The sequence below is a fragment of the Schistocerca piceifrons genome, chromosome 5, assembly GCF_021461385.2.
Source record: "Schistocerca piceifrons isolate TAMUIC-IGC-003096 chromosome 5, iqSchPice1.1, whole genome shotgun sequence".
Classification (NCBI taxonomy): Eukaryota; Metazoa; Arthropoda; class Insecta; order Orthoptera; family Acrididae; genus Schistocerca; species Schistocerca piceifrons.
In genome coordinates, this window is record NC_060142.1 from 388,472,002 (window position 1) to 388,485,494 (window position 13,493).

The 13,493-nt window shown below is 41.9% G+C and overlaps 1 protein-coding gene across 1 annotated transcript in view; it reads left to right on the forward strand.

Annotated features, from left to right (window-relative positions):
* The first annotated feature begins 1,644 nt into the window (after window positions 1-1,644).
* Window positions 1,645-13,493, forward strand: part of LOC124798265 (probable cytochrome P450 6a14) — a 105,584-nt gene continuing 93,735 nt past the window's right edge. Inside the window, exon 1 of the mRNA XM_047261589.1 lies at window positions 1,645-1,802. The gene's annotated coding sequence lies outside the window, so the exon portion shown is untranslated. The remainder of the gene's footprint in view (window positions 1,803-13,493) is intronic.

Below are 13,493 nucleotides of genomic sequence, written 5' to 3' on the forward strand. Positions count from 1 at the left end.
TGCTTTCGACCATTACCGGTTTATTTTTCCTACTCATTTGTATTAACTTACATTTTTCTACATTTGAAGGTAGCTATCGTTCATCACACCAACTATAAATTCGGTCTAAGTCATTTTGTATCCTCCTACAGTCACTCAACTTCGGCACCTTACCGTTACACCACAGAATCATTAGCAAACAACCGCAGATTGCTGCCCGCATTTTCCGCCATACTATTTATGTACATCTGTCCTATCAAACTTTCCTGGGGCGCTCCTGACCATACTCTTGTCTCTGATGAACACTCGCCGTCGGGAACAACATACAGGGTTCTATTCCTTAAGAGGTCTCCGAGCTACTCACATATCTGGGAACCTATTCCATTCCGTCTTACCAACGTTCAAAGTCTGCAACGGGGCACCGAAACAAAAACATTTCTGGAATCATCTTCTTGCCCTTCATCCATAATTCGCAGTATATCATGTAAGAAAAGGGCAAACTGAATTTCACACGAGCGATGCTTTCTTAAACAGTGCCGATTTGTGGACATGAGCTTTTCGGTTTCTCGGAAATTTATTATGTACGAACTCAGAATGTGTTGTAGAATTCTGCAGCAGACTGATGTTAAGGACATTCCTTTGTAATTCTGCGGCCCCGTTCTTTTTCCCCTTCTCATATACAGAGGTCAACAGAGTCAAATGTAGCGCAATAAACAGCAAATCGGTCTTTGTGTAGCAAGACTTCAAAGTAACATTTCAGTACACCTAATGAACGGACGTACAGCCAAAAAATTATATTAGGTAGTTTCATTATAGCTGAATTAACTCATACCGAGGGTTAAAAAAACCTGAAAATATAGCTACATTTTGTCGTCACAAATTGTTAGAGCTTCCCTTTTTGTTGGTAGCAGCAAGGTACAATAGAATTACGGTGTGCGCCAGTGCTATCTATCGTCTGCGTGACCGTCCGTTTTAACACGGGTAATGTATCACGAAGCAAATACCGTCCGCACTGGCGGAATGTTACGTGATACCACGTACTTATACGTTTGTGACTGTTACAAAGCGAAAAAAGCGGTCCAACTAAAACATTCAAATTTCTTTACGTACTACACGAATATGTAATGAAAAATGGGGGTTCCTATTTAAAAAAATGCACTTGATATCCATTTGACCTATGGCAGCGCCATGTAGCGGGCCAACCATAGCGTCATCTGGTTTCCCCCTTCAAGCTAGACATGTTTCGTTCTTTGTAGTTTTTTCGTTTGACACTTATTTCGTGAGATATTTGGCCCGGTCACGATCAATGGCCATCAAACTCATCTGTAAACTCATTTAACTGGCAACTACTGATGCGAAAGTTGGTCTCGTCTCTAGATAGGATCTTTCAGCTGTTCGCAAGTGCAGCTTTCGTCTGCAAGGAGCAATGTTAAAAAAAAGTAATTGTCTTACTTACGTACACTTATCACTCAAGTGGGACTCGAGAAACTAACGCCGAAGTACGATCCACGCGAAGAAAAGAACAAACAGGAGTCCTGAAATAAGAACTGTTACGCCAGGCAGATTAAATGCTTACCCACGGTCGAGGCAGAACGCAAGGTTTTCGCAAGATACTGCTTTTCTCCACGAGGCGGCGCTTACATCGCAGACTGGTTATTTGGAGTCGGCCTTTGAAGCGCGCGGCTAGACGGACGGGTTACTGCCGGCAGCGGCAGTTGCTGGAGGATTCGCCTGCTGATCGCAGAACTTACCTGGCGGCTGGCAGTGACACTTGTGCAGACGCGCTAGCGCTACCTCACTTCGTGTGCAGACGTGAAAACAAGGTTAGCAGTTAACATCTGTGGCATTTTATTGCAATACAGCTGTCATCATTTCATTAATTTATACATTTTTTATTTTACGTGGCCATTTAAAAAGCTTAAGAGTCAACTGCTGTCACGCTGTCTCTGTGTGTTCTGTGTTTAAGGAAGTTCGTTTTTGTAGAAAACGTTTGCATGCGGCTCATTTTCATTACGTCGATGACGTTTGAAGTGCATAGTCCATGTGTTGCTGAAAATCAATGACGAATATTTAATTGGAAAGTCTCGTTCTGCTATCTTTCATTGTCATCGTGCATCTAAATGTTTATAACACCGTTGTAATATTTGAAAATTCTGATTGCGTCTAAGATGAACCTTTTGATTGGAAGGTATAGGGTAACTCAGTCAAGATATCATGACTGTTTATGAATGGAGTACTGAATTTAATGTTTAAGAATTTTTAGAAGCTATGTCTTTTCACTCTTCTAGGAAACAGTTGAAAATGTATGTAAATGTAGCCTTCAGGACTAGCACAATATTATTCTGATTCTTTGTGCCTTCAAGTCGTGCGCTACGGTCGCAGGTTCGAATCCTGCCTCTGGCATGGATGTGTGTGATGTCCTTAGGTTAGTTAGGTTTAAGTAGTTCTAGGTTCTGGGGGACTGATGACCTCAGCAGTTAAGTCCCATAGTGCTCAGAGCCATTTGAATCATTTTTTTTCAAGTCGTGGATATTTGCAAATGTCGGAAACACAAGTTATGGAAGAAAATGGCATTCGTTCTGAGCTGAAAGATACTACAGCGAGTCTTTTCGCAGAGCAATGTAAGGTTCACAAAATTCGGAAACTGCATGTGATAAACACGATGATTTCCTCCTCTCTAGTATATTGTCGTATGCCACCTCCTTTTTTACCACAGACGCTCAGCTCAGAGCATATAAACTGCCTTTAACAATAGAAGAAACTCGCTGTATTCAAAAATTTCCCAGTAAACCTGAACTACGGTCTGTAACAAAAATGGCCTGTGTCATAAATTAATGAAAAAAAGAACATTCACATTACCCAATATGTGGGACTAGTGCACCACATATGGAAAGTCAAGAACTTTTATTTACAATCATTCAGGACTTTAGGGGAATGATAATATCATACATGACAATAATCTCATATGAAACTTCCTGGCGGAATAATGCCCGGCCCCGAACACAGTTTTAATCCGCTAGGAAGTTTCATACCACCGCACACTCCGCTGCAGAGCGAAAATTTCATTCTGAAAATAATCTTATAATTGTTTCGTAGTGGCGCTAGAAACGTAACTGTTAGTGGCTTGTTCAAATCATCTTTTGACGTAAGTATGTCGTTTAAGTACTAGTAAAACAGTCGAGGCACTGACCCACTACATCTATTCCTACAAGAGTGAAAAACATTGAAAGACGGATAGCGCCAACATTAATATGCAGTCGATCCAAGTCTTGTTGGAACTATTATCATTCTATAAATGGCAACGGGACATGTTCCAATAATTCTGGCAACATTTCACTAACAAAGGAGATAAGTTTTTCTGCACAGCGTATGTGGCGGAATGTTAGAGCCATTCGGATATGTAGGGAGGAAGTAGCCCATGTGACAGTCATCTCACTTGAAATAAAGTATATATTTTTGCTTTTCTAAATAATGAAAATTTGAAAGCGAACTTTTTGCCATGAAGTATACAAACTGCTCAACCAAAGTTTTGTTTCATTTCAGACGTATGTTGGCCAGATTCAAGGTATGCTGTGAATGAAAGTATCACCCTTATAGACGAAAACGTAACCGTGAAATAAAGCAAGAAACCAGTTTGATGGAAAGTGTACGCCTGTAAAATCTAAATCTGCTACCGGGTGACATTCATTCAGTACTTCGTTGCTCCATGACATGTCCTCTGATGTATCTGGATCGTGGTCCTTGGCATGATATCCATAAGGTGGTCAAGAGTTTTGTGTTCAAGCCCCTCCCACTCTTTCCCACTCTTCGATGGCGGCCTTTCTAAGGCCGTCCAGTGTTTGAGAAGGTTCCCATACCGACGCACTGCGAGTTACGTCTTGTTCCAAGCATGCTCATTCGGGTTCACGTTAGCAGATATCGCAGGTCATTTCATTCGATTGAGTCCTGCTTCCTCAAGGAAGGTATTGATGTGGCGGGCACAGTTTTCTCGTGCATCTTTAATACCGAACGCATCACAAAAAGTTGGCTGTTGGGCTGGAAAGTGAGATGGAGGAACCTAACACATTTTCGTGCTGAGCTCTTGGGAGTGCTTGCCTGAGACCTGCATTGCTATCTGGACGCATCAGCACTCGTCATGTAAAATAAATCCTAGGTTCATCAGGGAAGAGAATTTGACACCATTAATCCAGATTCCTTTCTGTGTGTTCCCTTCTCCATTTTCCTCGTACTCCACGTTGTCGATAAGAGGGTTTGTACTGTAGTTAGTAATTGATACGTAGAAGCCAAACTGATCTTGCGGAGACGTTTGCGGACTGTCTGGATCGGCGAAACTTCCCAGTTGCCTTCATTTAGACAGCGCGAAGTTGCGTTCTCCTCGGGGTAGCTCACACGCTCGATAATTTGGGGGTAGCGTTTGTCAGCTGCTACGGCAGTAGTTGTCAAACGGCGGCCTAATCAAGTATCCTTGTGGCCCGCGGTTCTCCCCCGCAACTAACAGCCGAATCCAAAAACGGCAACTAAGAGTAAAAGCTTCTTAAGAATATAATTTTCCTGCTTGGTAATAAACAAAAATACTTACAGAGATAATAACACTATTTTCACAGTCATTTCTCAAACAGAGTTTAGAAGTTACACATCATCAAAATCTAGTTGTTACAAAAACGGCGCGGTCAATACACGACTCCTGTGACTGCATCCCACAAAACCCAATCGTTATCAAAACAACACACAACAATATAAAATTCTTATTCCCTGTATTGCAGGATTTTCAAATCATAAACATGGCTGATCATTGTCAGCAACTGTACAATAATTTCATTCGATGAAGGTGTCAAGTATAGACAACAGTTGCAAATATTAAGTATTTATTCTTTACCGATATCGAATATACTTTACGATTTTCACCATAAACTACAGCTTTCTTACGAGAATAACTTGCAAATCAGCAAAGAGTAAATCCCTACCATTTGGAACTGTTGGCTGTACCTGGCTCATTCGTCGAATCGAAAATATCTTCTTTTTTCTGAAACGTTTCTGTTTATGCCGATTGTTCTCGAATAAAAAATATTCTGGAGGAATTATAGTAGGCGAGCCAAAAGTTGGACGATTACATGAGAGGCCTAGCTGTGTGCTGGGGCAGATAGATCTGTCGTTGCGGAGTGAGGGGACGTGCTAGAGGGTGGCAGCAGTCGACACGAAGTGTTCCGAAAGGTACCGAATTTTAACGATCAGTACTTTGGGATCAGCATCCAGTTTATTGCGCCCTTTGTATACCTAGTCTGTTGGTGGCTCATAATACACTGATTTATATAGGTATCCATTTAACAATAAGATCGGTACGTATGTGGCCTGAAGTGCCGCCCCACAATTTCAGTTGTAGTTCATGAGCAAAAATGTTTGATAATCACTTGCTATAGTACTCAGCTACAAGGCAGGTCTTCAATGTCTAGTATGTCACGATAGCGACTGAATGTTCGAATGGCAGTCGTCCATCATTGGGACACTGGGTTCCATTAAGGGTTGACTATGTAGGGCACTAGAACCATCACTAACTTTCACTGTTAAAGCGTGAGTTTTTCGAGGAGATAATAAAAATTGTGATTCCCCCTCATTAGCTCAACGAAGTTGTCTCTCACAAACCTGTTATCTCCCTGCGCAGACGTTAGGCAAACTATCTACAAAGGAAAGCAAAAGCGAAAGCTATGCTCATAGGTCGCCAACTGAGTAAATGACAGCTATGGAAAGAGACAGCAAAATGCGAGCAACTTTTATTTTGTAACCGTAAGTGTGTATTCTATTTACAACAAACTTTTAATATGTGGAGATTTGGCTTAAGGAAATAAAGAGCTTCCAGTCAGAAGTAATCGATCCTGTGCGTACTGTTAATATCCGAATGTTCAGAGCGGTGAATCCAAGAGAATGACATCGCACTCTTGGTGTTATACTTTGGATTGTTTTTGGGACAATTGTGCCAACAACAGGAAAGATAATTTATTATTCGTGACAATAATGGCTTTCCTCACAGTTTTTTCTAATAAGCCAGTTTCTGGGATTGAAAAATATGGACACAATGTAAGGAGCCACTACTCATTCTATAACTAAACAGGGCGGACGAAGACAGAACTATATTTTTAACTGGTCACAAACACTGCAGATATACCTTTCGATGGCATTGGGTTCAAACTACAAAGGAGATGGCTGTATTGCTGCACATAGTGCAATGATCTACACCTGTATTTACATATATCCTCTGCAAACCACTATGAATTACATGGGAAAGAGTACTTGCCATTGTATCATTTGTTAGGACTTCTTCACGTACCATTAGAGTATGGAACGCACGAAAAACGATTGTCTAAACTCCTCTGTGAGCGTTGTAATTAATGTGACCTTGTCATAGCTGCACTTGCGGGAGTGATACGCAGGAGGATGAGGAATATTCGTCACTTGAAGCCGTTTCTTGATGTTTTGTAAACAGCCTTTCGTGGGATAATTGGCGTCTAACTTCAAATGTATGCCAGGTCCAGTTAATCACTATGTCCGTGACTCTACTTATGCGCCAAAACAATCTGTGACGATTCGTGCGTCTCTTCTTTGTAGACGTTCAGTGTTCACTGTGAGTCCTATGTGGCATGGGTCCCACAAAATTGAGGAATGAGTGTTTTGTAAATGATATCCTCCATCGCATTTGCCCATTATCATTTCCAAGAACCGAAGTGTGGCGCCTGATTGACCTGACTGAACCGATTCGATAATTCCATTTCATATGCCTACAAACTGTTACATCCAGGTATTCGTATGAGTGGACTGATTTCTGTTGTGACTCATTGGTACTATAGTCATCGGTTCTAGGTTTGTTTCGTTTTATGAAGTGCACAGTTTTACAATTCAGAATACTTAAAATAAGTTTCCAGTCTCTGAAGGAATTCGAAATCTTATCGAGACTTGAATACTAGCACAATTATTTTCAGACAATCTTCAGCGTAGATAAATGCGTCGCCTGCAAAAAAAGTCTAAAGTTACTATTGTGTGCAAGCCGTTAACATACCGCATGAAAAACAAGGGTCCCAAGACGCTGCCCTGGTGCATGCCTAAAGTTACTTCCATATCAGACAATAGTTATCCATACAAGATAACATCTACATTAACACCAGCAAGAACTCTCCAATCCAGTCACAAATTTCGCTTGAGACTCCATATGGTCTTACTTAATTAATTCTTACTTAATAAATTATAAGTCACATTCTTTTCGGAAGTCAAGAAGTACTCTGTGTTTCTGACTCCCTTGATCAATTACTTTCACGATTTCATTTAGAAAAGCGCGTGTTGCGTTTCGCATATGGATGACAAAGATATTGGAAGTAATTTCATGCATCTTCTCTGCCACCCTTATTGCCAACTGATACGACCTTTGCTTTCTTCCAACTTCTGAGCACAGATTTTGTTTTAGACGGAGCTACGGCATATTATGGTTAAAAGAGGGAATAGTTCAGTTGCAAAATATCTTGTAGATTCTGACAGGAATTCTATCGGCCCTTGGATGTTAGTTCAGTATTAGCGATTTCACCTGTATCGCAACGCAAGGGACACTAGTATCCGTATCATGCATCTCCGTTTTGGTGTGAGAATTGTGTTGGGATAATACTCGTGGATTTTCCTTGTACAGAAACATTGGAAAAAGCAGATTAGAATTCCTGATTTTGCTTTACTGCTCTCTGTTTCATTTCCTGTGTCATCCATGAGTGCCTGAAGCTAACTTTCACAGCTTGTTCATACGACCAGAACTGATTTTTTCTGAGAGACATTTGGATAAAAATCTACTACGGCCGTTGTTAAAGGCTTTACGCATTACTCTTTTGATAGCAAACGTATTTAACTTAGCATTTATTTATCAATTGCCTTATGATTTATATACACCTGTACTGCAGTAGTTGCAGTTTCCTTGAAAATTCCATTACAGAGTATTTTTTCCATTGAGGGTTCCTACCACGAATTGCTCCGCTAGTTGCGTATGTATCCAATGCTTGATGGACTATTCTTCTAGACCTCTGCCACAGTTCTTCGACACCCTTATGACCACAGTTAACTGTTTCATGTTCCTCCTTGAGGTGTGACACTACCCTCCCATTACCCAGTATACTGAACATGTAAATCTTTCTACTGTTTTATCTGTCCTTTGTACTTGCTGCTCGTTGTTACAACCACTCATGGTCATTAATATCCTTTTGAACGTAGACGTCACGTCTATTTGTGGCAATTAAAACTAATACATTTCCATCGCGAGTGGACTTAAAAAGTATCTGTTCTAGGCAGTTTTCAGAGAAGGTATTTTTATTTCGCAGTTTGCTTTGACACGTCCACCACAAACAAAACAGAGTACCCCAACTGATTTTTGGATAATTAAAGGCTCCTCCAGCTATGACGGTATGATTAGGGAACATGTAAGTGCTAGGGAGCCGAGATATTATCTAACCATTTTAGTTATATTTGGCGGTTAGGGAAGGGTGGAGGGGAAGGGTGAGGTGCTTAGTGGTAGATGGACAGATTTATTTATAAGTTTATGCGCACGCTTGACAATGTCTTTCCCATACAATCTCTGTAGCTTCAGTTTCTGTTTCAGTGGATCTGGGTTGCTTGTCTACTACTAAAAACACTAAGCCTCCATTTTCAGTTAGCCTATCTCTTCAACGTGTGCTTGGATTTACATCAAAATATCTCACTGCTATGGATTTCGGGCTTTATCCAGGTTTCTGTACCTATTGTTATTTTAGTTCCGTTTCCTTTTGAGAGTGCTTCAAGAACTGGCGCTTTATTGCGAATGATTCGGCAGTTGATCACCGATACCTTAAGTCTTGTCTGTGTATGTCTATGTGATGGATGAGCGGCATTTCCTTAGACCATACGGTAATGTTTTGAGGCTAGCTGGTTTCATCTGGAGCGAATGGAGAGTCGCTAAAAAACATGCCTACAATGTTGATTTATTTGTACAGGGCAATTATAGTTACAAGCAGACGCCCACATCCGCGTAATATTGTACGCAGGGAAGCGATAGCTGCTATCCCGCTCTCAGTTGTTACCCGTAAAGGCAGAAAAGCCGTCAAGAAAAGGTAAGGTTGTACCTCTAGGCCACGAGCAGACTCTGAACCGGCTGCCACAAGGACAGCATGTTGGACAACGTCCCAGTTTCATTTTCGACACTCGACGGTCTGCAATACCTGACACAAGGGTTACGTAATGCTGCTACACGCACAGCTGCTCAGAATATTTCAAAAAATGGCTCTGAGCACTATGGGACTTAACTTCAGAGGTCATCAGTCCCATAGAGCTTAGAACTAGTTAAATCTGACTAAACTAAGAACATCACACACATCCATGCCCTAGGCAAGATTCGAACCTGCGACCGGAGTAGTCGCGCGGTTCCGGACTGAAGCGCCTAGAATCGCTCGGCCACCGCGGCCGGCTGCAGAATATTTATATATCTAAAATTATCAGATAATTATATACTAAAGAACGACTTGTCATAGAATAAAAGTTATAGTTACACCGTACTGGTTTCTTTCATTCCATTTGAATCGTTAGTATCTGAGAGCTTCTGTAAGCCATGAATTGGCAAAATACTGTATTCAGGATGTTACAAAAACGTACGGCCAAACTTTCAGGAAACATGCCTCACACACAAATAAAGAAAAGATGTTATGTGGACATGTGTCCGAAAAACGCTTAATTTCCATGTTAGAGCTCATTTTAGTTTCGTCAGTATGTACTGTACTTCCTCGATTCACCGCCAGTTGGCCCAATTGAAGGAAGGTAATGTCGACTTCGGTGCTTGTGTTGACATGCGACTCATTGCTCTACAGTACTAGCATCAAGCACATCAGTACGTAGCATCAACAGGTTAGTGTTCATCACGAACGTGGTTTTGCAGTCAGTCCCATGTTTACAAATGCGGAGTTGGCAGATGCCCATTTGATGCACGGATTAGCACGGGGCAATAGCCATGGCGCGGTACGTTTCTATCGAGACAGATTTCCAGAACGAAGGTGTCCCAACAGGAAGACGTTCGAAGCAATTGATCGGCGTCTTAGGAAGCACGGAACTTTCCAGCCTATGACTCGCGACTGGGGAAGACCTAGAACGACGAGGACACCTGCAATGGACGAGGCAATTCTTCGTGCAGTTGACGATAACCCTAATGTCAGCGTCAGAGAAGTTGCTGCTGTACAACGTCACTACGGGAGAACCAGTTGTTCCTGTACCATGTACAACGTGTGCAGGCACTATCAGCAGCTGATTGGCCTCCACGGGTACACGTCTGCGAATGGTTCATCCAACAATGTGTCAATCCTCATATCAGTGCAAATGTTCTCTTTACGGATGAGGCTTCATTCCAACGTGATCAAATTGTAAATTTTCACAATCAACACGTGTGGGCTGACGAGAATCCTCACGCAATTGTGCAATCACGTCATCAACACAGATTTTCTGTGAACGTTTGGGCAGGCATTGTTGGTGATGTCTTGATTGGTCCCCATGTTCTTCCACCTACGCTCAATGGAGCACGTTGTCATGATTTCATACGGGATACTCTACCTGTGCTGCTAGAACATGTGCCTTTACAAGTACGACACAACATGTGGTTCATGCACAATGGAGCTCCTGCACATTTCAGTCGAAGTGTTCGTACGCTTCTCAACAACAGATTCGGTGACCTATGCATTGGTAGAGGCGGACCAATTCCATGGCCTCCACGCTCTCCTGACCTCAACCCTCTTGACTTTCATTTATGGGGGATTCGAAAGCTCTTGTCTACGCAACCCCGGTACCAAATGTAGAGACTCTTCGTGCTCGTATTGTGAACGGCTGTGATACAATACTCCATTCTCCAGGGCTGCATCAGCGCATCAGGGATTCCATGCGACGGAGGGTGGATGCATGTATCCTCGCTAACGGAGGACATTTTGAACATTTCCTGTAACAAAGTGTTTGAAGTCACGCTGGCACGTTCTGTTGCTGTGTGTTTCCATTCCATGATTAATGTGATTTGAAAAGAAGTAATGAAATGAGCTCTAACGTGGAAAGTAAGCGTTTCCGGACACATGTCCACATAACATATTTTCGTTCTTTGTGTGTGAGGAATGTTTCCTGAAAGTTTGGTCGTACCTTTTTGTAACACCCTGTATATTAAACCTATAGTATCAAACAACATCTTAATATTGTAATGAGCTCTTATGATGAGACTGATCGACGGCGCGGCTCCCCCCGTTGGAGGTTCGAGTCCTCCCTCGGACGTGGATGTGTGTGTAGTCCTTAGCGTAAGTTAGTTTAACTTAGATTAAGTAGTGTGTAAGCCTAGGGACCGATGACTTCGGAAGTTTGGTCACATAGGAACTTACCACAAATTTCCAAATTTACTGATAGACGGTTTGGTAAACGAGGTAATGAACGTGTACGTCTTAATATCGTTGTCGATATATTGTAAATGTTCACGTTCATTATCTCGTTTACTAAACCGTCAATCAGTCTGATCTTAAGAGCTCATTACCATGGTAAGACGATGTTGTTTGATATTATAGCTTTAAAATAATCGACACGAAACTTTTTACGAATCTTTGCTTTCGCATTTCGCGACCACATCAATGACTGTACCGTCTTTCAGAGTATGCACGCAGTAAAACAACATCGAGATATGCATGAATATTTTTTGGTCAACACCAAGTGTCTCCGTGATTCTATGTTAAAAAAAATACAAAGAAACTGAATGGCGGCATTATGTCGCAGGAGATGCCCGTGACGTTGTTCTATTATTTTACTTTTTATTAAGCTTTTGTTACTGTTTCAGCTATCTTTAGAACTAAAACTGAAGTACCATGCACAATATACACTAAAATGAACCTACTTTCTCACCAAAAGTTTCATACAGGGGTTGGACGAAAATATGGAAACACGCGAGAAATAGATGTTTGAACGTAAATCCAGATGCTAGCAAAGCCTGCAGGTTGGGCTTTTGTATTTGACCACGAGCTGCACCTGTGCAATGCCCTCAGTATATCGCAAGTGTCAGTCGTTCTGTGTAGTTGTGGGTGCATGATATCGGACCTAAGTGAACTCGAACGTGGACAAATTGTTGGACCTCGTTTAGTGGGTGTTTCAGTTACCAGGGAAGCCAAAGTGTTTGATGTTTCAAGAGCACGGTATCGAAGATTTCTACCGCATACAGGGAAAGTGGGAAAACATCATCCGCTGAGTCACAGCGCGGACGAAAGTGTGTTTCGAGTGGTCGTGACAGACGGTCATTGACGAGGATTCTGCCGAAAAATAAGAGGAAGACAGCCGCAAAGGTCACTTTAGAACTGAACTTGTCAGCACCAACACGAAGGGGCTCCTTAATCAGGAAAGCAAATGCCCGTAAAACCAAAACCTAATGCCGAAGCACCAGCAACGGAAGAATGCCATTTTGAGTCTTGTTTCGCACTGTTTCCAACTTCTGGTTGAGTTCACGTCCCAAGAGTGAAACGTGGCGAGGATTGGATGATGATTTTGGCAGCCATATCGTGGTATACATTGCAAGGCTGTAAGGTGGCACTACTGGCTAGGACTATGTGCACATTTTAGGCGGTCGGGTCCGTTCCATGGAACAATGCTCGTTCCCAATGGCGATGCTGTATTCCAAGAGGACAGATCCGTTGGTCACACAGCTCGCGTCATCCCCGACTGGTTTTATCAGCACATGGATGAATTGCCGCATCTTCCCTGGATACGACAGCCGCCAGATAAGAATATAATTGAATCTTTATGGAATACTTTCGAGAGAAAGACGTGTGATCGCTATCCACTTCCATCACCGTTACAATAAGAATATTACTTTTCAAACACCTTGACTATAGAAAAACTGATGCCTGATTCACATTTCCTGGGTATAATTCTGGCGGTTTCCATGCATGCGTGTGAATTTTTTTTTCAATTTTCAGTTTTGGCGGTATTATGGTATTTTTTATATTTTTAGCACTTATATCCTCATGTCAACCCGGTTCAGCCAACGGATTATACGCGTATTGGCATGCATGCAGAACCGGCACTCTGTTGGGATTTATTGAACTGTACAGAAAAATTAGCCTTCAGCTTGAGAAAAATATGCAGTGAGACGGACTGAAATAATGTTTCTATTCAAAGATAATGATTACACTGAAGTCGCCGACATACATAGCAACAATACAGAGGGCGGGACTTCATTCTTAATAGTGTGTGTGTGATCACCACATCATGCTCTGCAACGTGTCCCCTTGCTGGCCACAAGGCTGGTAACGCTTTCTACTGATAGGGCCTTCCATTCCTCCACCATTACGGTAAACAATTGCTCGATGTTCGTTGGTGCACATTGCACATTGCATTTGGAACATAAATTGTGTTCGAACATTATGAATTACCACGAAGAAAACGGTCTATTGACACACAGTCAACATGGATTTAGAAAACATCGTTCCTGTGAAACACAACTAGCTCTTTATTCACATGAA